The 25,633-nt window shown below is 42.8% G+C and overlaps 1 long non-coding RNA gene across 3 annotated transcripts in view; it reads right to left on the bottom strand.

The window, feature by feature from the left end:
• Window positions 1-25,633, bottom strand: part of LOC126473941 (uncharacterized) — a 1,011,672-nt gene that overhangs the window by 375,273 nt on the left and 610,766 nt on the right. For all 3 annotated transcript variants that reach the window (XR_007586542.1, XR_007586540.1, XR_007586541.1), the window contains one exon: window positions 5,261-5,330. This is a non-coding gene — a long non-coding RNA (uncharacterized LOC126473941). The remainder of the gene's footprint in view (window positions 1-5,260; window positions 5,331-25,633) is intronic.

The raw sequence follows: 25,633 nt of genomic DNA, 5'->3' as shown, positions 1-25,633 counted from the left end.
CTAGGAAAGACAAAGAAAAAAAAATGAGCATCCTTGCCTACAAAGTTGTCAGAATATTGTGCGAGGAAACACAGCTTAGCGAGTTTTGACTCTATTTCGGTTTGCTCGGAGCTAAATCCACAGAGTGACGCGGCTAAGCGACGGCGGACGGAAGCGTTTCGCAAGTTTTCTCTGCACAGACACATCACAGAGCAGGGCAGTGTGCAATGCGATTCGCGCAATGCGGCGAGTATCGCTGTAAAACTGAAAGGACCCAGCCAGCCGTTAATTCGTACGCAGCGCAGAGCGTCAACGGGGAAGCGCTGAGCTGTTTATTCAGCTGTCTGTGTGACACCATTCTCTGTCTCTCCGCACGTGAAGCGCCGTCCCACGGGCTACAACGTGCCCGATCAGTCAACCAGCCAGCGAATCTAGTTCTATCTAGACAACGATTCACGTTCTCGTGGAACGAGCATTCGACAGTTTTCGCCAAAACACGCTTGCAAGTCCACTCGCGCTATTTGTCTTCATCCACGATACTATTTACGCCCTATTTTTTATGGTTCTCTGTGACAGTGTCTTGCAGCATGGTCACGAATCAGCAACAAACGAAGAAGAAGAGCAGACCTGTCCCATCCCTGCAATATGATGCTTTACGAATACTGTTTTGTTAATCGATATGTCGCGTCACGTGGCACACACAAAACGCTCGTATTTCATATATGTACACTGAATAACGTTTAATATGTATCCTTGTAATATCTTGCATATTTTCCACCTTCCATAGCGGGTAGAAATTATATCGTAAGTTTTTAACAATAACTCAATGAGTAACGTCAAACTGAGATTACGTAAAGTCACAGATAGCTAGCTACATGCAGAAGCATAAATTTATCTCTGCCTAGCTTTTTATGGTTCCCCTTCCGTAGAGGAAGACGATGTGTATCCACTCTTTAGAACGTTCAATTTCACCATTTCAGAGAAACGGACGCAAATGGTTTATTGTCGTCATTGTATCCAGATGCATAATTAAGGCGGTATATTTGAAACACATTAAGATTGATTATATTAATTGTGAGAAGATTTGGACGTGTTATGCAAGTGATGGAGAACAATAAAAAGTCAAAGGTACATAAAAGCTACAATTCTTATTTACAAATGGTGCTGATCCCATTTAAAGTAATGTTCCCAGAACCTGTCTCTACTCCGTGCTCCAATTTACGAGCATTTTTATAAGATCTGCTCCAAGTGTGTCTTTCCAGGGGCGCACGGACTATAACTCATGATATTTCATGCTGGGATGGCTTAACCTTATAACTGAGAGGACTGAAATATTTTTTTCGTCTTCATAGAATTTTAAAACGTGATGTTTTCTTTCTCGTCAAATATTATCACGATGACGTAAATCCATTTTCTGCTAAAGTTAGTTCTTAAAGGCACATGCTGTACACTGAAAGCGCACTCACTGGACGGTGTCTTGTTTATGTACTGAAGGCAACGTAGCTTGCAGAGAATGACTGGTTTGGACAGAATAGCGTTGTTATACTGACGACGGACTTTTTAATACTATACTGTCCCTTTTTTTTACCTTCACAAGCTGCCTGGGCATTCAGAAACTGCAGTATACGTCTGCTTTGCAAGTTCATCAGTTCTTTTCAGCAATACAGATCCTGATATGGGGGCATTCTGAGACGTTGCTGTTTTGAACCGAATAAGCAACGCAATCTCTACAGCTCTCGCATGTTCCCTCTCTAGTTCGAATATATTATGATCAGATGCTGCCGTGATTTGATTTCTACTCTTGTCAACAGTGTAGAGTCAGCAATGCCAAACTCTGTATGGATTTCCGTTTTCGGCCTCTGTTTTTATGAAATGCCGTGAACAGTTCTATTTTCATGTTAAGCGGAACACCGATTTGTTTTCGTTCTACAGTCTCTGCTATATAACATAAAAATGCATAATGAATATTTTTACTATATATCTTCCCCCAAGGCAGTGCGCATAACCTGTGTAAATTTACATCACCACTATTCGAAAAAAAACATGAAACGATTTTGTACGAATTCACTGATTCCTGCATACAAATCACCGACTTGAACACATCAATCAACGAATTCAATAAGTGCACCAAAAGACTTAAGATAACAAAACAAAAGTATTAAATACTTTTTACTGCGATTCAGCAATGAAAAAAGGAAGAGCCAGCAAATATTCTCGTTCGAGAAGAGAAAGCTTTTCGTGTTGAACGAGTTTCATGTTAAATGAAAATGTATGAGACTACGAAGTATGTTGTCGAGGCTGCGGTACCGACCACCGCCACCGCCGGTCGACCGCTCTTTGAAATGCCCGCAGCGCTCTTCAGCGCCGCTCTTCCCGCAACAGCCGCCGCGGCCTAGGGCGCTGCTTCGACGCTATTATGCCGCCGCTCGTAATCTGCGATGGGCCCCTGCCCTTACTCCGAGGTCCAGCGGGGGATATATTGAAGCTGCGAAAATGGCTTCTTTCGCCCTCATTTGTTACAGGTTCCTGTTCTTGCCATTCAGTGTTCTCATGTACTTGTTGGCCAGGGCTTATGGCCTTCGTAATTATCATTCATAACGAGAGAGATATGTATTAATATATTAATTCTTTTCTTAATGTTATTAGTGCTTAGAAGAAAAGATAATTCTCATTGTTTACGTTAATAGTGCATTGCGCTCCATGCTCTCATAAACCAAATGAGATCTCACATGTGCATTGACGATATATACAGGGTGTTACAAAAAGGTACGGCCAAACTTTCAGGAAATATTCCTCACACACAAATAAAGAAAAGATGTTATGTGGACATGTGTCCGGAAACGCTTAATTTCCATTTTAGAGCTCATTTTAGTTTCGTCAGTATGTACTGTACTTCACCGATTCACCGCCAGTTGGCCCAATTGAAGGAAGGTAATGTTGACTTCGGTGCTTGTGTTGACATGCGACTCATTGCTCTACAGTACTAGCATCAAGCACATCAGTACGTAGCATCACCAGATTAGTGTTCACCACGAACGTGGATTTGCAGTCAGTGCAATGTTTACAAATGCGGAGTTGGCAGATGCCCATTTGATGTATGGATTATCACGGGGCAATATCTGTGGCGCGGTACGTTTGTATCCAGACAGATTTCCAGAACGAAGGTGTCCCGACAGGAAGACGCTCGAACCAATTGATCGGCGTCTTAGGGAGCACGGAACATTCCAGCCTATGACTCGCGACTGGGGAAGACCTAGAACGACGAGGACACCTGCAATGGACGAGGCAATTCTTCGTGCAGTTGACGATAACCCTAACGTCAGCGTCAGAGTAGTTGCTGCTGCAAAAGGTAACGTTGACCACGTCACTGTATGGAGAGTGCTACGGGAGAACCAGTTGTTTCCGTACCATGTACAGCGTGTGCAGGCACTATCAGCAGCTGATTGGCCTCCACGGGTACACTTCTGCGAATGGTTCACCCAACAATGTGTCAATCCTCATTTCAGTGCAAATGTTCTCTTTACGGATGAGGCTTCATTCCAACGTGATCAAATTGTAAATTTTCACGATCAACATGTGTGGGTTGATGAGAATCCGCAGACAATTGTGCAATCACGTCATCAACACAGATTCTCTGTGAACGTTTGGGCAGGCATTGTTGGTGATGTCTTGATTGGGTCCCATGTTCTTCCACCTACGCTCAATGGAACACGTTATCATGATTTCATACGGGATACTCTACCTGTGCTGCTAGAACATGTGCCTTTACAAGTATGACACAACATGTGGTTCATGCACGATGGAGCTCCTGCACATTTCAGTCGAAGCGTTCGTACGCTTCTCAACAACAGATTCGGTGACCGATGGAATGGTAGAAGCGGACCAATTCCATGGCCTCCACGCTCTCCTGACCTCAACTCTCTCGACTTTCATTTATGGGGGCATTTGAAAGCTCTTGTCTACGCAACCACGGTTCCAAATGTAGAGACTCTTCGTGCTCGTATTGTGGACAGCTGTGATACAACACGCCATTCTCCAGGGCTGCAACAGCGCATCAGGGATTCCACGCGACAGAGGGTGGATGCATGTATCCTCGCTAACGGAGGACATTTTGAACATTTCCTGTAACAAAGTGTTTGAAGTCACGCTGGTACGTGCTGTTGCTGTGTGTTTCCATTCCATGATTAATGTGATTTGAAGAGAAGTAATAAAATGAGCTCTAACATGGAAAGTAAGCGTTTCCGGACACATTTCCACGTAACATATTTTCTTTCTTTGTGTGTGACATGTTTCCTGAAAGTTTGGCCGTACCTTTTTGTAACACCCAGTATAACAGGGTCTGCATTACCATTTCATGTTACTCGATTTTTCGCATTATCCGTTTTTTGACTGTACTGTAGCTAATGACATACAATGGCCACCTTCGATTTTCTCACTAAACGAAATCATACAACAAATACCAGTTGCTACTGCGATAATAAGTCAAAAAAGGAAACTACATGAAAATCTTACATCGCAAATGGTTTGAGCGTATACTGTTTTCCACGAAAGAAGTGTTTCTAAATTCCCGTGCCATTCGTATTTTTATCGGTAACCATTTGATACCAGCGATGGGACAAGGCATTTTTCTATGACCACCGTTTCGCCCTCTACCGCGGCAAACAACCTCAGAGGAAACTTTAGCCAGCCAAAATTAATGCTGGTATTTGTACCGCAGTCTATTCTCACATTTGTTTTCATAATGATTACCGGTTTTGTTGAAATACTTTGTGACTTACGGGGTCTGCACATAGTAATTAAAACTGACGGATTACTCTGCAATTACAATGGGTCTGAAGATGTTCCCTATCCGTTCGAAATCGCTAATCATTATACAGACAAATGACAATAGACTGCAATAAAATAGTGCCCACGGATTTATCTTCACTTGACAGCGTGCCAAACTTTCACAACCAGGTTTACGCTTGAAAATTAGTTAACTAAGCCTTCGTAGCCTCTGAGGATGTCTCCCGCAGCAGGAGACGAAATTTTGGACTCAAAAATATGCAATACAAACAACGTTTTCAAAGATATCAATACTGACGACGAAAGCCTGCAATGGTTGATCTAGTTGTGTATAATGAAGAAGAGGACAACAAAGGACTTGATTATAAGTCCGGAAATAAGATTTTAGTGCGTGTATGCGACGTCAGAGGCTAAAAGTATTCGCGTGTGCAACTACAGTGAAACAAATACATGGCACAAACTTGCCACAAAACATATTGTATGGTTCTTCACTCACTGTGGAACGGTGAAATAGCTCCACCTCTGCAACGGCTCTGGAAATACGCTGGGGCTATTAGGAGACCAACCTGTAACGGAAAAAATCATATCTTCAGAACATCCTGCAAGAGAAAAAAATTTAAAAGCTATTGAACATCGTAAACATAATTATCTCTTTACAAATGAGATCAAGAGTTAAAAATAGTCTTTAATAAGCGATCGATTTCGGCTAAAGACCGTTTCCACAAGGAATAAACATGCTTATATGTTATATCATTATGTATTCTTGGCGTTAACCCAATATGTGCTGAGAAACGGTCTTCGACCGAAAGTGGTCGCTTATTACAGAATACTTTCAACAGCAGCTCACCATATTACGTGACATCATTTCTAAACTTTGTGAAAGCTATGCAACACAACCAACAGAAAATATATCTGTTTATTGCTGCTTCAAAAAAGAACGATTTAACGGAATACAACCACCATACGCAGCAACAACGAGTTCTCTGGGCTATTCTCGTCGGCGAAGGGACGTTAAAATTAATTCTCTTTCCTTAGTGCGCTGTTCAGCTGTTTTTGTCTCTCCAAATGCCGTTAATATCTGTGTAGCGGTCCTATACTCAAAATGTTTACGCCACATTGCGCAATAGATAACTGTGTGCGCTTTTCGAGACATCTTTGCTGTAAAGCTAGATTATGATACTTTCAAGTCTCAAGCGTATGGTACAAGAAGGTTTATAAATAACTAGCGACCTGCTACAGCTTCGCACGGGTAGCATTGAGTACCCACGGCCAGACGACTTACTTTGCATAGAGATATATAAATTACTTACACGAACCTTGTTGGTGAATCAGTCTAAGCCGTGTAAAAATCCCTACACATACAGACAGAAAGAAGCGGCGGGGAGGGAGGGGGGCTTATAAATTCATACTCTTTAATGAATAAAGTCGTATGCGAACGTATTTAAGTTAGGGAACTGTGGATAACATGTTGTCCACCATAACCCCTTGTGAAAAGAAGAGTGGATTTTAACGTCCCATGACGAGGTCATTAGAGACGGAGCAGAAGATCCGGATTAGTGAAGGAAATCGGTTGTGTCCTTTCTCAAAGTGTTCGCCTCCGTAGCTCTGTGCTCAGCACAACTGGCTGCTATGCAGAGTGCACGGGTTCGACTCGCGTTACTGCCCGGGATTTTTTCTGGGTGCACTCAGCTTCGAGATGCCACTTCTGGATCTACTTGATCGAGTAGTAGCGGCTCCATGTCACGAAAACTGAATTCGGCCGGGAGAGCGGTGTGCTTCTCCGTACCGCATCCAATTACGCCATCGGCAGGTGATGACACGACGCTCAGTAAGTACAATGGGCCTGGGAAGGCAGGTAGACGGAGTCCAGTGACTCCCACTTTTAATATTCTCAATATTGCTTACGATTTAGTAATAATGACAATAACATACATCAAATCTTTTAACATAATAATAGTAATAAATTTGTATAACATGTTACGCCGCTATGAGTATTATTTTTATTTGAAGTATAGTCCCATTTCAGTTATACAGCCATTATCAGGTTATTTGTAATAGAACTTTTTTAAATTTTGATACATCTGTTGTAATACATGTGAGTTGTTTCTGAATAGTACGTTTTTACATACCTATCAATAGTATGATTTTACACACCTACGTAAATCATACTCGTATTATTCATGAGTAACTCACATGTAGTACAACAAATGTAACAACATTATATATATATATATATATATATATATATATATATATATATAGTTCTTCAGACGGCAGAAGTGAGTTCTCGTCATAGTTTTCGAGGACTTAATTCACATTCTACAAATCGAAAACGGCTACCCTAAATAGTGCTCACTGTCGTTCTAGTTCTGCCAAACAGCCAGTCAGCGGGATGAACATACTAAAGCTCTTGTCCACAGGTCAGACGGTGACATTCGTGTCGAGAGGCAGCTGGGAGCTAATGGTAATTACTGATACAACTCATATTAATTGAACAAAGTAGCTCGTTCCGCCTCTCAAAGACAAGGGAAGATAATTTACTGAAGTTGCCAAGGGTTCTATATTGTATGTATTAATGTTCTTTTTTTCTCTTTCATAGTTACGCGCAGAAACCTTTTAATATTTGCAAAGCTATCACTTCTCCACATCTGTCGGTAATACACATCGTGCAGTGAGGTGCAAAGCTATTGCCTCGTTGCAGAATGGCTGGAGCGAAAGAACTCGTGCGAACCCAAACCTTACGCGAGAAAAGTATCCATTGTAGGAAGTCATCACCTGGCAAACAGACTTTGCGCTTCCTGCACAGGAAATTACCTTCTGTTCTGACTAGGCACGAGGCTCAAGGATGACGGGATGCAGTACTTTACGTGCATTACATTCATAAATACAGACGTAAAATACCGAGGATCAGCCACCCAGAGCGGCCTAAGGCGAATGGCCACGTAAAACTAATTTTATTGTCTGTGCCTTGAGGAAATGCGATTCATTAACGAAAGAAGTAGATCACGTAACACTCGTAACATCGTGCTCGCCAATCTGGGAGAGGGAGAGAGAGAGATAGAGATAGAGAGAGAGAGAATATCCAACGAAGAGAGGCACGTTTTGTCACGGAATAGTTTGGCCGACACGAGAGCTATACAGACATGCTCAAGAAACTCCATTGGCAGGTGCGAAAGGAGAGGCACTGATCGTGTATCCCGGCACAGATCAAAGTATGGGTTCTGGGTGGGAAGGGCGACTCACAATTTCTTATTTTCTCCTCCCTCTACCCCCAAATATCGTATGCAGTGACTCCCACTTTTAATATTCTCAATATTGCTTACGATTTAGTAATAATGACAATAACATACATCAAATCTTTTAACATAATAATAGTAATAAATTTGTATAACATGTTACGCCGCTATGAGTATTATTTTTATTTGAAGTATAGTCCGATTTCAGCTATACAGCCATTATCAGGTTATTTGTAATAGAACTTTTTTAAATTTTGATACATCTGTTGTAATACATGTGAGTTGTTTCTGAATAGTAAGTTTTTACATATCTATCAATAGTATGATTTTACACACCTACGTAAAACATACTCGTGTTATTCATGAGTAACTCACATGTAGTACAACAAATGTAACAACATTCATAAGATGGTCCATTACGCATAACTTGATGATGGTTGAAACAGGCCTACAGTCCACATAAAAATACTACTCATACCAGCATAACTGCTTATACAAATTTATTATCTGACTGAAAGACATTTATTACACAGCAAGCACAGAACATTACAAACTGTAATAACAATAACTTGTTTACGTTAGGACGTCGCCTTTGTAAAAAGTACTCGAAAAATCTGTTTACACGATATAAAATCGAATCATGCACTCGCCATTACTAATGTTTCACTTAGGACTAGGACTGTAAACACAGGTGTGCACACTATGACTATGCGAGCGTGTAACTGACAGGATGGCTGCTTCATTCAGCCGTTCCCTCCTACGGCGAGAAAGTCAGTGTATACGTTTTCTTTAGTCTTTTCTCTTCCTGCCTTCTGTTACTCGGGTTCCTCTACTTGTGTTCTGAAGAACGATACTGAATTTTGTGGCCGGCAGCATGTACGACCAGTGTTTGAATGTCCAGCTTTACCTGCTTGTAATGCTCCCTGCAGATGTCAGCTTGCAGACAACGAATAACTGATGCGATTTTCTAGAATTTCTTGTGCTCTTGAGACAGCTTTTTTACTGAGTGGAAATTACTTAAGAAGATTGAAAATTGATGCACGTAAAAATGTAAACGCTTTTGGTAAACTTTTCCTTGGGGGAGCGGGGGGAGGTGAGGGGGGGGGGGACAACGACTCATCACACGACCCACCCCTCCCCTCCTCCCAGCTTGGATCCTGACACTGACAGATGGGTGAAGTTAACAACCGCATGGCACCCCAGCAACGAATGTGACACAAGTGAAAAAACGGCAATATTTAGTATTTGTCACTGAAAATTAAGAGTGAAGTGCCCCAATGTCATTTCCCTATCTCACAATTTGTACACCTTAGGGCAGATGTATCAGTTTTGTTGCAGGTCACTTCATGATTCGCCGCGGCAAGAACAGTGTCACTTCAGTGTTGCTACTGGCAGGTGTGCATGGGCCATTCAATAAAAGAGACATATTGTGAGTTGTGAAACTTTTAATACATAAAAGGTTAAGTTGAATGTAATTTTTGATATCATAGATTTTTAGAAGGTCTGTGTTTATACTGTGCCTGTATCTTACATTACAACGTCCTTCAAATGTCCAAATGTGTGCGAAATCTTATGGGACTTAACTGCTAATGTCATCCGTCCCTAAGCTTACACACTACTTAACCTAAATTATCCTAGGGACAAACACAAACACCCATGCCCGAGGGAGGACTCGAACCTCCGCCGGGACCAGCCGCACAGACAACGTCCTTCAGACATGCATGTATGCATGAAGGAATAGACACTATTTTGACGATTACAGCAGCTGTAAATATTGCGAAATGTTGTACGTTGCAGCGTACAAGAAAAAAAATTGAAATTTCTGTTATAAAGATTGTTCATATTGGATCCTTTCTCTCGGCGAAAAGTATTCCTATATTATATAATCCCATATCTGATTCTATGTTTTCATAAATTTATATTCCTTAAATTGCACCTAATTGCAATTTTATTAATTTTCATAACTTACAATTTTACATTTTGTATTTTGCTAAAACAACAGTTTCAACATATTAGTATTTTTTTTTAAATTTAAATACTGATTTTGTCTGATGTAGATTCTGATGTCGTATTATATTACAGTAAAAAAGGAGATGAAAAATTGGAAAAAGTATTACATGATGGATAAATTACCAAAACAAAAATTAAATAATCAAAAAAGGGATACAGCTCAAAAATTTAATTCATAATTCAAATAGCTCGGAGCACTATGGGACTTAACTTCTGAGGTCATCAGTCCTCTAGAACTTATAACTACTTAAACCTAACTAACCTAAGGACATCACACACATTCATGCCCGAGGCAGCATTCGAAACTGCGACCGTAGCGCCCGCAGCTTGTGGTCGTGCGCTAGCGTTCTCGCTTCCCGCACCCGGGTTCCCGGGTTCGATTCCCGGCGGGGTCAGGGATTTTCTCTGCCTCGTGATGGCTGGGTGTTGTGTGATGTCCTTAGGTTAGTTAGGTTTAAGTAGTTCTAAGTTCTAGGGGACTGATGACCATAGATGTTAAGTCCCATAGTGCTCACAGCCATTTGAACCATTTTTTTTGCGACCGTAGCGGTCGCGCGGTTCCAGACTGTAGCGCCTAGAACCGCTCGGCCAAACCGGCCGGCTAGAATTCTTCAAGCTGATTTTTCTCAAGTACTGCTTTCTTGAGTTGTGTCACTATTCTGCCGGAGTGTGATATATTTACTATCGAAATCTTCGTATATGGTCCAAATTCTAAACCTGCTCGAAGAACTGGGTCGCTTGTGTGACTTGGAGTCATATTTACGGCTGCCCGCACCACATGCACTCTAAAACCAGAAGAACAAGGCCTCGGCTTTATCGATTCCACGTCGAAGGGCGCTGCTCTGCTGATACACATGACAGCCAAAATCACAGAAAATAATCAGGCCAGTTGACAGCGGTATTGTTCGACACATGCAGACCACGGATCACGCAAAGGTTCCATTTACATTCGGCTATATGCGGTAATACTCCATGCTGAAGAGCTACATATAAGGAAGCGCCCTCAGTCCCAGAGAGTAGACTGTCAAGAAAATACACTCCTGGAAATGGAAAAAAGAACACATTGACACCGGTGTGTCAGACCCACCATACTTGCTCCGGACACTGCGAGAGGGCTGTACAAGCAATGATCACACGCACGGCACAGCGGACACACCAGGAACCGCGGTGTTGGCCGTCGAATGGCGCTAGCTGCGCAGCATTTGTGCACCACCGCCGTCAGTGTCAGCCAGTTTGCCGTGGCATACGGAGCTCCATCGCAGTCTTTAACACTGGTAGCATGCCACGACAGCGTGGACGTGAACCGTATGTGCAGTTGACGGACTTTGAGCGAGGGCGTATAGTGGGCATGCGGGAGGCCGGGTGGACGTACCGCCGAATTGCTCAACACGTGGGGCGTGAGGTCTCCACAGTACATCGATGTTGTCGCCAGTGGTCGGCGGAAGGTGCACGTGCCCGTCGACCTGGGACCGGACCGCAGCGACGCACGGATGCACGCCAAGACCGTAGGATCCTACGCAGTGCCGTAGGGGACCGCCCCGCCACTTCCCAGCCAATTAGGGACACTGTTGCTCCTGGGGTATCGGCGAGGACCATTCGCAACCGTCTCCATGAAGCTGGGCTACGGTCCCGCACACCGTTAGGCCGTCTTCCGCTCACGCCCCAACATCGTGTAGCCCGCCTCCAGTGGTGTCGCGACAGGCGTGAATGGAGGGACGAATGGAGACGTGTCGTCTTCAGCGATGAGAGTCGCTTCTGCCTTGGTGCCAATGATGGTCGTATGCGTGTTTGGCGCCGTGCAGGTGAGCGCCACAATCAGGACTGCATACGACCGTGGCACACAGGGCCAACACCCGGCATCGTGGTGTGGGGAGCAATCTCCTACACTGGCCGTACGCCACTGGTGATCGTCGAGGGGTCACTGAATAGTGCACGGTACATCCAAACCGTCATCGAACCCATCGTTCTACCATTCCTAGACCGGCAAGGGAACTTGCTGTTCCAACAGGACAATGCACGTCCGCATGTATCCCGTGCCACCCAACGTGCTCTAGAAGGTGTAAGTCAACTACCCTGGCCAGCAAGATCTCCGGATCTGTCCCCCATTGAGCATGTTTGGGACTGGATGAAGCGTCGTCTCACGCGGTCTGCACGTCCAGCACGAACGCTGGTCCAACTGAGGCGCCAGGTGGAAATGGCATGGCAAGCCGTTCCACAGGACTACATCCAGCATCTCTACGATCGTCGCCAAGGGAGAATAGCAGCCTGCATTGCTGCGAAAGGTGGATATACACTGTACTAGTGCCGACATTGTGCATGCTCTGTTGCCTGTGTCTATGTGCCTGTGGTTCTGTCAGTGTGATCATGTGATGTATCTGACCCCAGGAATGTGTCAATAAAGTTTCCCCTTCCTGGGACAATGAATTCACGGTGTTCTTATTTCAATTTCCAGGAGTGTACATGGAGCGGCAATCCACTCAAGAAGACCACTAACACAAAATTTCCGCAACACCGGTGAAACATCGTAGCAGTTACACAGCTGTCCAGGACAGAAGCCTGCGACACGTGCAGTGAACCAGACACTCCGGAGCATAGAACTGTGTTGAACGGTCGCAAACGTTTGGAAACATAGTAAACTAATACCCGGCCTGATAATCAGAATCCCGCCCAACCATTTCGCCACAACATTCTCGGCACCACACCGTAAGCGATTCCCAGGCTGCAAAAGATCCGCCGCCAACTGAATAGTCCCCCACACAGTGCACTACATTTATCACCTGCGATAAACTGAGAAGTTACAATTTCTAACTTATCTATGGGCTCAAAATGAGAAAGCAAGAAAAATACCAAAATATGAAGAAATTTTTATTGCATTATACACAGCCCTTAATCCTTTGAATGCCAAGAATATGAAAACAAATATAATTCTAAGCAACAAATACAAGAAGAAACTAACAAAAGAGAAACAATCAATTGTTTTGAGGAGGTGGTTTCGCTTTGGAATTACTGGGGCATAAAGTTTTAAGCCACCCATCATACAAAGTGATATATGTATTTGAAAGCAAATTCGCATTTTTCCTAGACACAATCCCGCATCTCGAAACGTCCATGAATTTATAATGCCTAAAACAAATTATAGGCCCATATACTGCCTCATTGCTTTCGATTTCGAACCCACTCATAAAAGCTGTGTAGCAAGCTTCAATTTACGTTACAATAACCTTAGATACATTTACTTTCACTGTCATTTATCTCCTCAATAGGGCCACTATAAAACGAACTGCATCTCACAATCTCCAACAGTTACGTTGCACGACCTCCGCGCCGAGTATTGTTTTGAACGCTGTAAGTGACTGCTGTATTCATACATTCGTAGAAGTAAATCGGTGTAGGATTAGATGTCTCCGTCTTACAACAGCATCGGTGGTTATATACTAAAGGCACTGGTACTTCAAAAGGAAATTAATAAAATATTGGTTTCAGGCAGAAACCACTGGTACTTACAGAGTAAAAGCACTGCAGTGAATGCCGGCAACGACGCCGGTCAACAAACTGTTCAACAACAACAAACCGTCGGTCTCCTATCAACATCAGGGCGCAGCAAGAGGCGGATGATCCAGGCAGCCCTCTACAGGGAGTCGACCACCCAGTAACACCAACCCGAATGATCCGAATCAAGCGTCAAATTATTTACAATAAACAATGTTCAATTAAGTATGTAAGTTCGTATGACAATAATAAATTAAAAATAAATCTCTTCCCGTGTGTGTGTTTCTATTATGGAGAGATTTATTGTTGAAATTCTAAGAGCCCTTGTTCCGAGAAGAGTCCAGCAACATATTACTTTCTCCCCACGTAAAACTAATATAAATTAGAGCCCATACGGTGACTCACCGACAGTTGCTTTTTTTCCCCAAGAACCATTCGTGAAAGGAACATGGAAGGAAGAGGAGAGAAGATGGTGGCACCGGAAATACTTTCCGCCACACACCATAAGGCGACTTGTCGAGTATAGATGTGCATGTCTGAGACATGTGTGCACTTTTGTCGCAAATTGGGTGTAAAATCTGGGTAACAATGTAAAGCCACAAGAACAACATTTGGAGATCCTACTTTCGGACGCCTTGGGGTAGGTCAGACAGATAATGTGGGTTCAGCAGTTCTACGTGCCGCAAAGCGTCATTTGAAGGCTTTGGCGAGAGTTCCGAGATAAATTCATGTTTGCCGACCAATACAAGTTCGAGCAGGAATAACCACACCACCGCAATACAGAAAACCGGACCTAGAGCGTATGGTGAAATACGACGATGATATCTACCGCGCTAACGGCCCCCTCCAGGAGATTCTGTTTCCCGACAAAATGTGTATGGGGGGGGGGGGGGGGATTAGAGGAGGCTATTTGTATGCAAAACGGGAGACACCGAGCGACCTGCTCATGTAAGTGCGGGAATCATCCTGTTTATTGTGGAGTCAGCACATCGAGATTGCGCCATGAATGAATGGAGGAACGTGCTTTCTTCACAAACGGATGCTGCTTCAGTTAGTAGACTGACTCTCACAGCACATTCGTCTGAGGGCAAAGTGGTAGTAGCCGGAACAATCACTGTACATCGTGTAAACAGATCAGTTTTTTATGCCTGTCTGCATATACTGCGTGATTATTATTCTGGAGACATAAATTTATGGTTGTGTTCTTGACACCAAAATGTGACAATAAGTTTGTGGGGCGGCTGGTTGGAATTTTATTGTTTATATATAATGTAATAATGTTTTGTTTATATAAAATGTTGAATGTTTTTCCCGGCCGATGCACCAATTGTAGGGCGGTGGGTGGAATTTATTGTTGTTATTTATGTGTACAATGTATTTCCCGGTCGATTAGCAACATATGTGGGCCGGTTGGTGGAAAATTTACTGTTGTATAAATGTTTGAATGTAGAAACACTGCAGTGTCCCGGCCGATTAAGCATAAGTGGGGCAGCGGGTGGAATTAATTGTTTTATATTTAAATGTTCCTATTATTTGTGCAGTCTTTTGCTGTTCTCAACACTGGCTCTCTAACTACAATATTGGCAACCAGAAAGGGATTAGCAAAACGTGAAGCCTGTAATTAGAATTCCTAGTGCCCACTTCATCTGAGAAATACACTTATAGCTACAGCTTATAGCTCTGAGGAATTAGGAGATTGTCTGGGATTCATAATCAAAAACGATCGTGAAAAAATGTTCGCTATATTCTGAAAGTCACAGATGAAAAAAAAAAAAAAAGAATCCACACAATCTGACTAACAGAGCAGTTCACAGTCTAATGCGCTGATGCACCTATAACTGTCCAAATTAAATGTTTAAGTGAATGCTCGCCATAATTTGATGATAATGTTCATCAAACGCCACGCTAAATAATGGTAGAATGTTTGTCCCGCGACGGCACGTGAAAATACGACGTACGCAAACTGAAGATAGATCATTAAAGTCATCCCAGAATTAACACTTCACTTCAAAATGATTTCATGGTTACGCGTATCCCGATTAACTTAATACGGCATCCGAGGCTGTTTATAGCAATGATACCGACGCGACGCGACTCCCGACACAGGTGGTGTGCTATTCAGCGTCTGGAGAGAACTGGGGCCTTTCTTCCTCGCGCAGCGTTCTTATATATAAAGCCGCGGTGCGGACGGCTAAGGGAACGTCTGATCAAATCGGCTCTCCCAACTAGCCGCTGGGCTAATGCACCACTTTAAGTTATTGAATAAATCATCGCTTCCTTTGCTGATGGCCGATGAAGCTCTCAATTTAAATGTGCAATCAGCACACAGGTAAGTAATCATAATAAAAGTCTGACGTGGCTAAGTAAAATATTTTGGGCGAGAGAATTAATTTAATTACACTACACACAGTAGACGAGCTCTGAACTTTGCCCTTTGGAGATACGCTATCGCTATAGTTTTATAGTTATTCAATTGAAACTTCTCACATCTTTATGATTATAGCGGATCTCCCTTCTACTTAAATTTAAACATCCTAGCCTTATTTATTAGCCTACTTAATCTATCTTGCTTCCTTAATTTTTAAGACAAAAACCAGAAAATCATGAATTTCCACTAAAATTTTAATTTGTGAGATCCAGAGTACTGTTTCTATTAAATTATTATGAAAAAGGAATCTAAATATAAATTTTCAAGTCTCTAGCTCTTTTCTATTGCGCCAATGATTTTTACAGAAAAACGTCCAAATTTCGAAACTGGTTAAAGTTATTGAATTGATTGAACTGATATTCAACACATATTGATTTAGTATTACTCCTGACATGCTAGAAACGTTTCAGGTAATTTACTTGATTTTTAAAGTATTGCGCAACATTTATGACGTCAGAGCTAGTTACAGCGGACTAGGCTGGCACACAATGGAAAGACTGACGAGAATTTTATACGGCGTGAGTAGGCTGCTTCCTTACAAGTTCATGGTCAGAAAATTCTTCGTTGGCGATTTAAAACGAGTTCCCTGCAATGACCCATGGAGTGTATTTTTATTGCTTTTTCTTCTTTTGTATTATTTTCAGAATAATTTCCGTCACATTACAAAACAATGTATTCGTTCAGCTAGTGAAATAATGGATATGCACTAGGTGCATGGCCAAGCAGCGCGTAAGCTATATGCAAAAAAAAAGTGCCCTGGGAGGAAGTTATCTTGTGTAGAAACGTTCGCAAGATTGCTCAAACGCTTGCGAGTAATAGGTGCACTGAAGGTAACAGTTTCAGATGTTGGTACGCCATGAGAGCTAAGAGGCTGGGCATTTAATGAGTACTGTACTATTTATTTATTCCCACAATACGTTTCGAGGGCTTACAACCTCATCCTCACGTGGATCAGTGGACAGCGTAACAAACAAAAATTCAATGTAATCCACAGATCCACTACAAGATAGAGTGTAAGGCCTCGAAACGCGTCGTCGGAGTAAATCAAAGGTGACTGGGACAAATAAGTGTCTTAATTTACCTTTATTTGAAGCATTACCCACCACTATCCCATATCACACCCCTTTTTTATCATATAAAACGTGGCAAAGGGCTCTTCAATTTGCTACACTGTCGTCGCTGGTTGCCTGTGGTATATTCTCTGTCTTTCTCTGACTGATTGCTAGCACGCCCCGACGCAGCCACCGATCAAGAAGTACTTATAAGCTGTTCACAACTGCTAGTCCGTCGAAAATCATACATGCCACTAAACAATTCATGCGAGCGTCCAGTTTTATATCTAAAAGTACTCTTAACGAAAAACCGCTCTAGTTCGTTAAGTCCACACACGACCGGTTTTGTATACACTGTCCAGTCACGTTAATGTGACCAACTGCCAAAAGCCTCAATAGCTACCTTTCGCAGCGTGGAGCGCTTCAAGACGTGCAAGAAAAGCGTCAATAATGTTCTAGAAGGTACCGAAGGGGATGTGGAGCCATGGCGCCTCCAGTGGAGTGGCTAACTGTGCTAGGTTTCTCGACTGAGGACCAATGGCGTGAACAGCCCGATGGAGACGGTTCCATAGATTCTCGATTGGGTTTAAGGCCGGGGGAAGTCTGGTGGCCAGGGGAGTACAGTAAATTCATCCCGGTGCTCTTCGAACCACGCACGTACTCTGCGACCTGTGTGACGTGTTGCATTCTCTTGCTGGTAGACGCCATGGAGCCAAGGGAAAGCAAACCGGATGTAGGGGTGGGCATGGTTCCCAAAGACAGAGGCATACTTGTGTTGCTCCACTGTGCTTTCCAGAATGACGGGATCACCTGGGGAATACCACGAACAGATTCCCCAAACCATAAAGCTTCCTCCTCCGGCTTGGACTCTTCGCTTTCACAAGTTTCACGCCGTACACGCCAACGGCCGTCTGTCCGATAGAGCACGTCATCCGTCTGAAAAGGCCACCTGGATGTTCAGTTGGAGTACTGGCGTGCAAATTCCAGCCTTCAACGCCGATGAAAGGCAGTCAGCATGGGCGCACGAACCAGGCATCTGGTGGGGAGGTCCCTAGACAGCAACGTTCGCTGACCGGTCATTGAGGAAACACTGTTCGTAGCCCTTTGGTTCGTAAAGACGGTCAGTTGATCAACAGTTCCATGTATGTTCGCCCGTATACATCTCCACAGCCGTCGTTCACAGCTGTTATTTATGGCCCGCAGTGCACCACAGTTGCCTCGGCGCCGGCTTTGGATAACGCCACGTAACCATGCACTGTATGCTAGAACCACGGCGCACGCGAACAATTCACAAACTTTGCCTTTTCGCAAATGCTTCCAACCTTAGCCCGTAAGGTAATGATCATGCCCTTTTGGACGTCAGATAAATTGCTCTGTTTCCGCATTACCACAACGACTGCACTGTTTTTTGCATCTCTCCGACACGCTTTATATACTCTCCACAGCTAGTGCTACTACCTGCCATCTGCGAGTGATAATTTGTATGTTGACGGCGACGGGAGATGGTCACTGCAATGTAAATAGACCGTATACTGGGCCTTTATCAAATGTATCTGAAATTTATGCTGCAGAACAGCAGTGTCTCTACAGAAAAACTTGCAGATACCCTTGATAATGGCCTAGTATAAAGGGCGAAACTGGTCATGTGTGGACTTAAAGCTCCAATTAAGCAAATGAAGCAGCTTTTCATTAATTGAACAACAGTTACGCAATCAGCATCATCAAACATGGAGAAATCAATAAAAACAATGTACTCACTGATGCTGTCTACCGAGAACGTGTTATATAGCCTAAGGCCTGATTCACCTGTCCCTGTCTATGTGTTTAATCCAAACAGCAACACTTTCAAAAGCCAAACGACAGACTTTTCACATTCACTCGCTATGCGACCTTTTTATAGGAAACTTAATGCAGTTAAATTCTCTGATTGGATAGGTTTTCGCTGGAGGCCACGGTTTTCGACCCATCGAAGAAAAACGCCTTTGAAGGACACTGTTCTACGATTTTCTTGAATAATTCGAAAACTACGACCTCTAGCGAAAACGTAGTACAAAGTTTAACTATAATAAATTTCCGACAAAAAGTTCCCATTAATTTTTTTCTGTAGGATTAATAGTTCGTATCTAGAGAGCGAGAGAATATGAAAATTCGGCGATTGGCTTTTGAACGCTTTGTGGGTGGCATAAAACACATAGATAGGTGCAGCTGAATCACCCTGAAAGAAGAAAAGTTTACACAGACAGAAATCGCACACGTTTCCCACCTTTAAATTAGCTGACCACAGCGCGACAAAAAGGGCAGCGAGCCACAAAGTTAGTAAAAAATAGCCACTTACAAAAAAAGAGGGAACGTATACCGCGGGGTAAATGTTACGAAAAAGAGGGTTGGTTTTGCTGAGTTGTCTCTGATACAATGCTCACAGTTGGAGCGCAAGGCTGGCCACAAACTTAGCAAACAACACGGTAGTCCAGATCAAAGAGCAGTGGAGTCGCACGCGTCTCCAAGCTCTACATCGCCCGCTTTAGGAAGCGTTATGACGCACGCCCGGTACGGCGGGCAACAGAGAAGCTGCAGCCACCGCGCCGCCAGCTTTGACGCAGTCATTGCGCCGCCGAGTGTCGCGGAGCAGCTGCGTACCCCGTCCCGGACAGCGGGCCAATCACAGACTAATTAGTTTTCGCAGGCCGCGCGACAGAGGACGCGCCGCTGGAAGGTTTCGCGCGCCGCTGACCTGGAAACACGCCGTCCTGTAACGATGGCCGCCACGGCGCGCCTGTTAACTGATGGTAACGAGCTGGCCGCCAAACACCTAAAAGTACCGCCGGACGACGTCGCATTAACCAGAGGGGCCGCTACGCTGTGTTACGGGGCAGCGCAGGTCACCAGCGGCCGCTGGACATACGACGTCAGGGTCGGTCAGTCACGGCGTGCAAAACTTGTGTGCAGTGGGTGCTGCACGCGTGTGGCCCGAGGCTCGGTCTGTCTCACCGCTACTCGGTATTTCCCTGCTTTGCTCGGAACTACTCGGTGCGGAGCTACATTTCATTTAACAGTGCGATGCGACACTGTTCTTTCGGCATTCGGTGCGGCACTTTTCGGTCGACACGATTTCCTTCATATTTGGCAGAATCTCAGCGATAGCGGAGTTTACTCCTCAAAAAATGGTTCAAATGGCTCTGAGCACTACGGGACTTAACATCTGAGGTCATCAGTCCCCTAGAACTTAGAACTACTTAAACCTAACTAACCTAAGGACATCACACACATCAATGCCCGAGGCAGGATTCGAACCTGCGACCGTAGCGGTCGCGCGGTTCCGGACTGAAGCGCCTAGAACCGCTCGGCCACACCGGCCGGCAGTTTACTTCTCGCTTCTTACTCGTGGTATAAAGGATGTTCAAATGTTCAGCTGCTGTTTGCACAAAAAAAGCCATTCTAGCGATTTATTGTCCCAAGCCTCTACAAATAAATGGAGCTCGCAGCTCCTTTTCGAAAAAATGGATGAAAATTCTCCAAGTCTATTATGCAGTTTTAAGACACACAGTACATTTCCACAAGAATACATCAAAGAAACAGTAGTACCAATGGGATCTCGAGTGTCTGGAACCATTGCAGACATATTTATGAATCATGTAGAACAGATTATATTTAACAAAATAGTGTCAAATAGCTACAACATCCTATACTGGATGAGATATATGGATGACATATTATGCCTTATGGATGAGCCAAATAATGAAATTGACCAGTTACACACACAGACACATAAATTCTGTTCACGATAAGAAACATTTTACAATAGAGAAGGAGCAAAATAGACACTTAAATTTCTTGGAGATCACCATAAACATTCAAAACAACCAACACACATTTGCAATATACCTAAAACAGACAACAACAGACACAATTATACATCACCACACCCCAATTCTCAAACGCAGGCAACACTTAGTTACATGCTCCACAGACTAAACACAGTGCCATTAGATACAGACAATTACAAAAAGAAATTAATACTATAATACTAACAGCCACAAATAATGGATACAAACAGAACTTAGTAACAAAGCTGAAGAAGAAAATGAAGGAACAGAAAAGAACAAACACCCAATTGTCACCAACACAAGGAAAAAATGACAAACAAATACACAAAATGCAAGAATAGAAACAACACACAGTGTGAAAGAAATAGGATGTAAAAGATGTTACACAATGAGATACAACCACAAATACACACACAGAATATCCAACATTTTCAAAAAACTAGGCATAAAAATAGCGCACCAAACCAACAACTTAATTCAGAAATACTTCCCAAAAACAATAGGAAAACTGATCTATATCAGAAATCAAGCATATACCAACTGAAATGCAATACACGTGATGGAAGATGCATAAGACAAACAAACGAGGAGGACATTTGACACCAGATACAAAGAACATGTAAGAGCATGGAAGTACAGGACCAATCTTTCAACTTTTGCAGAACACTTACACCAATACGAACATAAAATTACAACCAGAGACACAGACCTGGAAATCATAAGGAAAAACAACAACAAAAAACACCTCATCATCTTACAAGGAAACTACCACATCCAAAAACCCACAACAGAAAAGAAACTACATACAAATGATCAGATGAACTTGGCAAACCACACACTCTTTAAACTGACTGACCACTTAATATAACACTGAAAGTACACACATAGCCACAGGCTCAATCACTACCATTTCCTCCCAGATTCTATTCTATAATCACTGTCCAGGCCCATCCCAGTCTTTCCTCCCTTCCCACCCACACGTCTCTACCTGCATACAGACGATTTCAATACCCCTCTCTCTCTCTCTCTCTCTCTCTCTCTCTCTCTCTCTCTCACACACACACACACACACACAAAACCGTTTAATAGGTTGGAAACACTCACAAAGTGAATGAAAACAAACGAATAGGCATAAACATCGTGGCAGTGCAGAGTGAAAAACAGTTAACAAAGTTAACTGTAAATACTTCAGCGCAGGACATATTGCAGAATGCTAAAAGCTGCCAAGTGGAGAGGTGAAATGAAGCCTGTCGACACCAACCACTGCTAGCAAGAAGGGAAGGAGCGGATTATATAAAGAAACACCGTAAGTAGCTTGCAGACCAACTTCATACAGAAAACTCCGTTTTTAACCTAAAACAATCAAAAAATGTACAAACGTATGTATCCAATTAACAGAATAACCATAGAAGATACTTTGTAAATAAAAGCGAAACGCGTCTGGTGTAATTCCTTTTAATTAGACTGCCGTCAGCTCAAGGCGGATTACCTATAGCAAGAGATCTCATAAATACTCTCAAAGTAACAGTTACCCGGTCGGACTTACTAAAGGCGGGCTGGGATATCGTCACAGAAAACAGAGATGACAGAAGGATACCAGCAAACATAATTTGTGCCTTCCAAACGGCAGCGTGTATTTTAGAGAAGACTCAAAATGTAAGATTCTATACGGCAAAGAAAATTTATTGAAACAACTGGGAAAACAACTCCATGTCCCTCAGCACACCAAATGACACACAAAGATGGTCGGCGCAAATTTTGCAGACAAATCCTTAAGGTCAAGGTTGCGCTCAGCAGCTTAAATGTTTTTATAAATGATTTGATCCTGACAGCTGCCGGCCGAAGTGGCCGTGCGGTTAAAGGCGCTGCAGTCTGGAACCGCAAGACCGCTACGGTCGCAGGTTCGAATCCTGCCTCGGGCATGGATGTTTGTGATGTCCTTAGTTTAGTTAGGTTTAACTAGTTCTAAGTTCTACGGGACTGATGACCTCAGCAGTTGAGTCCCATAGTGCTCAGAGCCATTTGAACCATTTGATCCTGACAGCTCCACGGCGCCACAGAACAGAACGAGTCATCCGCACTGCCAGTACTGTGGGATAGTTGACATTGCCATACACCGAACAGTAGGCTGCTCCAAACTTTGACTAACGATAATTGGATAAAACTTAAACCACAAAGTTTGGTATCAACGACCGTTAAAGAAATAAGAAAGTAAGGAAGTACTGTACATGGAGATCAAAGCATTTCCAGTACCTAAGACAAGGACACTCACATGGTTCTTACATATTTTGTTTATTCATTTATTTACTCGAATAATCCTTTTGGAGGTTACGATAAATCGACTTTGGTTTTGTTTCTTTGTATTTGAATTTCGTTGCTTCCAGACTCCCTTCATCCTTCAACAATGTCGTTCCTGTTCTTCCTTTCGCCGTCGTCTCTCTTTGCTTAAGTCCTGCCTTTTGTGTTACTTCTGTAGAAAGTATTACGTTGTCTGTTATGTCCATTCTAATTCCAGTGTTTTGTCAATTACGGTGAACCATGCGGGTTTGGATTTGTAGCTGTTTAATAAGTTGAAGATTTGCTTGGTTAGTCTGTCGTCTTCTTTTTCTCATTATATCTGTCAGCTATTCCGTTTTAAAATAAAGATACCTGTTTAACCTTAATTTGTATTCAAAATCACGATTACTTCTGGGTCCCAGTATTTTCTTTAGAATTCTTCTACCAACGTTTTCCAGTTTTTCAAGATCCCCAAATCTTAGTAGTTCAAGCGTTTCTGTCGCACACAGTGTTTCAGGGCTTACCACCGATGGCGTCTTACAAGGGGAGGCCGCCAATTGCGAAATTCAGATTCGATTCATACTGCGCATAATAAAAGCTCATGGCCAGAGGTGTAATGTGGCAAAGCACCAAGATGCACTTCTCAGCCGTTTGTCGAGAAAATCGACAGTTAAAAGAAACCGTTGCAGTGAAATACTCTCTACGGTTAATAATTCTCTACAGCGTCGTGGTGCAGCGGTAAGCGCTCTGGTTCGTAATCCGAAGGTCGCCGGACCGAATCTCGCGCTATGCAACCTTTTTTTTTAGTATTTATTTTTTATAATTCAAATATATATATATATATATATATATATATATATATATATATATATAATTCCCGGCAATCATTTGCAACAATTATGCATATAATAAGTTGTTGAAAGTCGTTTGTCGTGGAAAAATTGGCGACTTCGAACATCATTATGTTTTCCACAAACAAAGTTGTATTTCACAAATGTTATTAATTGTCTTCATAATGTTAACCACGCATAGTTAACGGAAGACGCAGAAACGATATTCCGAAACGAATACGTATAGCGTAAGTCAAACGTTCGAATTAGAATAGAGACCCCACGAACACAAATTTGCTGTGGCAGGTATGAAATATAAACTCCGTTACTCGCTCGTTACACTTGAATGACAGATGTTGAATGGGCCGAAAGGAGCCGCCACATAACAGCGTAGTTGCCTGCTAACTTCGAAAGAAGGTAGATGCGGTCCCTAGCGCAACTTATAACATCGTCGAAAATCAGTGCGGACGGGAGAGCTTTGGTACACCCTGTTAAAAAAAAACTGAAAAATGGAGGCGGTACAATTGGAGAGCGATCCGCCTTCAACAACATGCATAAGCAATTCATTAATACTTATATATATATATATATATATATATATATATATATATATATTTGAATTACAAAAAACTAATAATAAAAAAATTGCATGGCGCGAGATTCGATCTGGCGACCTTCGGATTACGAACCCGAGCGCTTACCGCTGCGCCACGACGCTGTAGAATATGACTAATAGTCGAGAGTATTTCACCGCAACGGCTTCTTTTAACTGTCGATTTTCTCGACAAGGGCTGAGAAGTGCATCTTGGTGCTTTGCCACATTACACCTCTGGCCATGAGCTTTTATTATGCGTAGTATCAATCGAATCCGAATTTAACAATTGGCGGCCTCCCCTTGTTAGTTTTATGTTCGACGACAACTTTTTTAGTAAAATATGTTTTCTTGTCATATGGAATGGCCTTTCCATTTTAGGTACTCTATGGCTGTAGTGTCTGATATCCATTCTCCCTGGGATTTAAAACAGTTTTAGATATTGTGTTCTTATAATGTCAAGATCTGAAGGGTCCGGACGGGGTGGCCGAGCGGTTCTAGGCGCTACAGTCTGGCACCGCGCGACCGCTACGGTCGCAGGCTCGAATCCTGCCTCAGGCATGGGTGTGTGTGATGTCCTTAGGTTAGTTAGGTTTAAGTAGTTCTAAGTTCTAGGGGACTGATGACCTCAGCTGTTAAGTCCCATAGTGCTCAGAGCCATTTGAACCATTTGACGGGGACAAGGGTGGGGGGAAGCATGATTGATATTTGTCATGAAGTGTGTTTTTACAAGTGATATTTTTAGTCCTATTTTGTCTGCTTCTTTCTGTAGTTCTAGATTTGTTCTTTGGCTCTATCGAGTAAGTCAGTAATTAATGCCAAGCCATCTGCAAAAGCTACACAATCTATGTTTGTTTTATCTCGGTTTCTTCCTAGTTGAACAGTCTTTATATTGATGGATTTTCTCACTATCTTCTCTAAAGCACAGTTGAAAAGTAGAGGTGATAAGCCAACTCGTGGTCTTACTCCTAAATTTATCTCAAAGGTTTTGATATTTCACCCATAAATTTCACTTTCGATGCTGTACTTATTGAAGTTACTTTAACCATTTCTGTTCTCTTATCGTCGAGTACGAATTCGTTTATAATACTGATAAGTGCATTTCTATCAATTAAGTCATATGTCTTTTTC

The sequence above is a fragment of the Schistocerca serialis genome, chromosome 4, assembly GCF_023864345.2.
Source record: "Schistocerca serialis cubense isolate TAMUIC-IGC-003099 chromosome 4, iqSchSeri2.2, whole genome shotgun sequence".
Taxonomy (NCBI): Eukaryota; Metazoa; Arthropoda; class Insecta; order Orthoptera; family Acrididae; genus Schistocerca; species Schistocerca serialis.
This window is presented reverse-complemented; position numbering and strand designations above follow the sequence as displayed.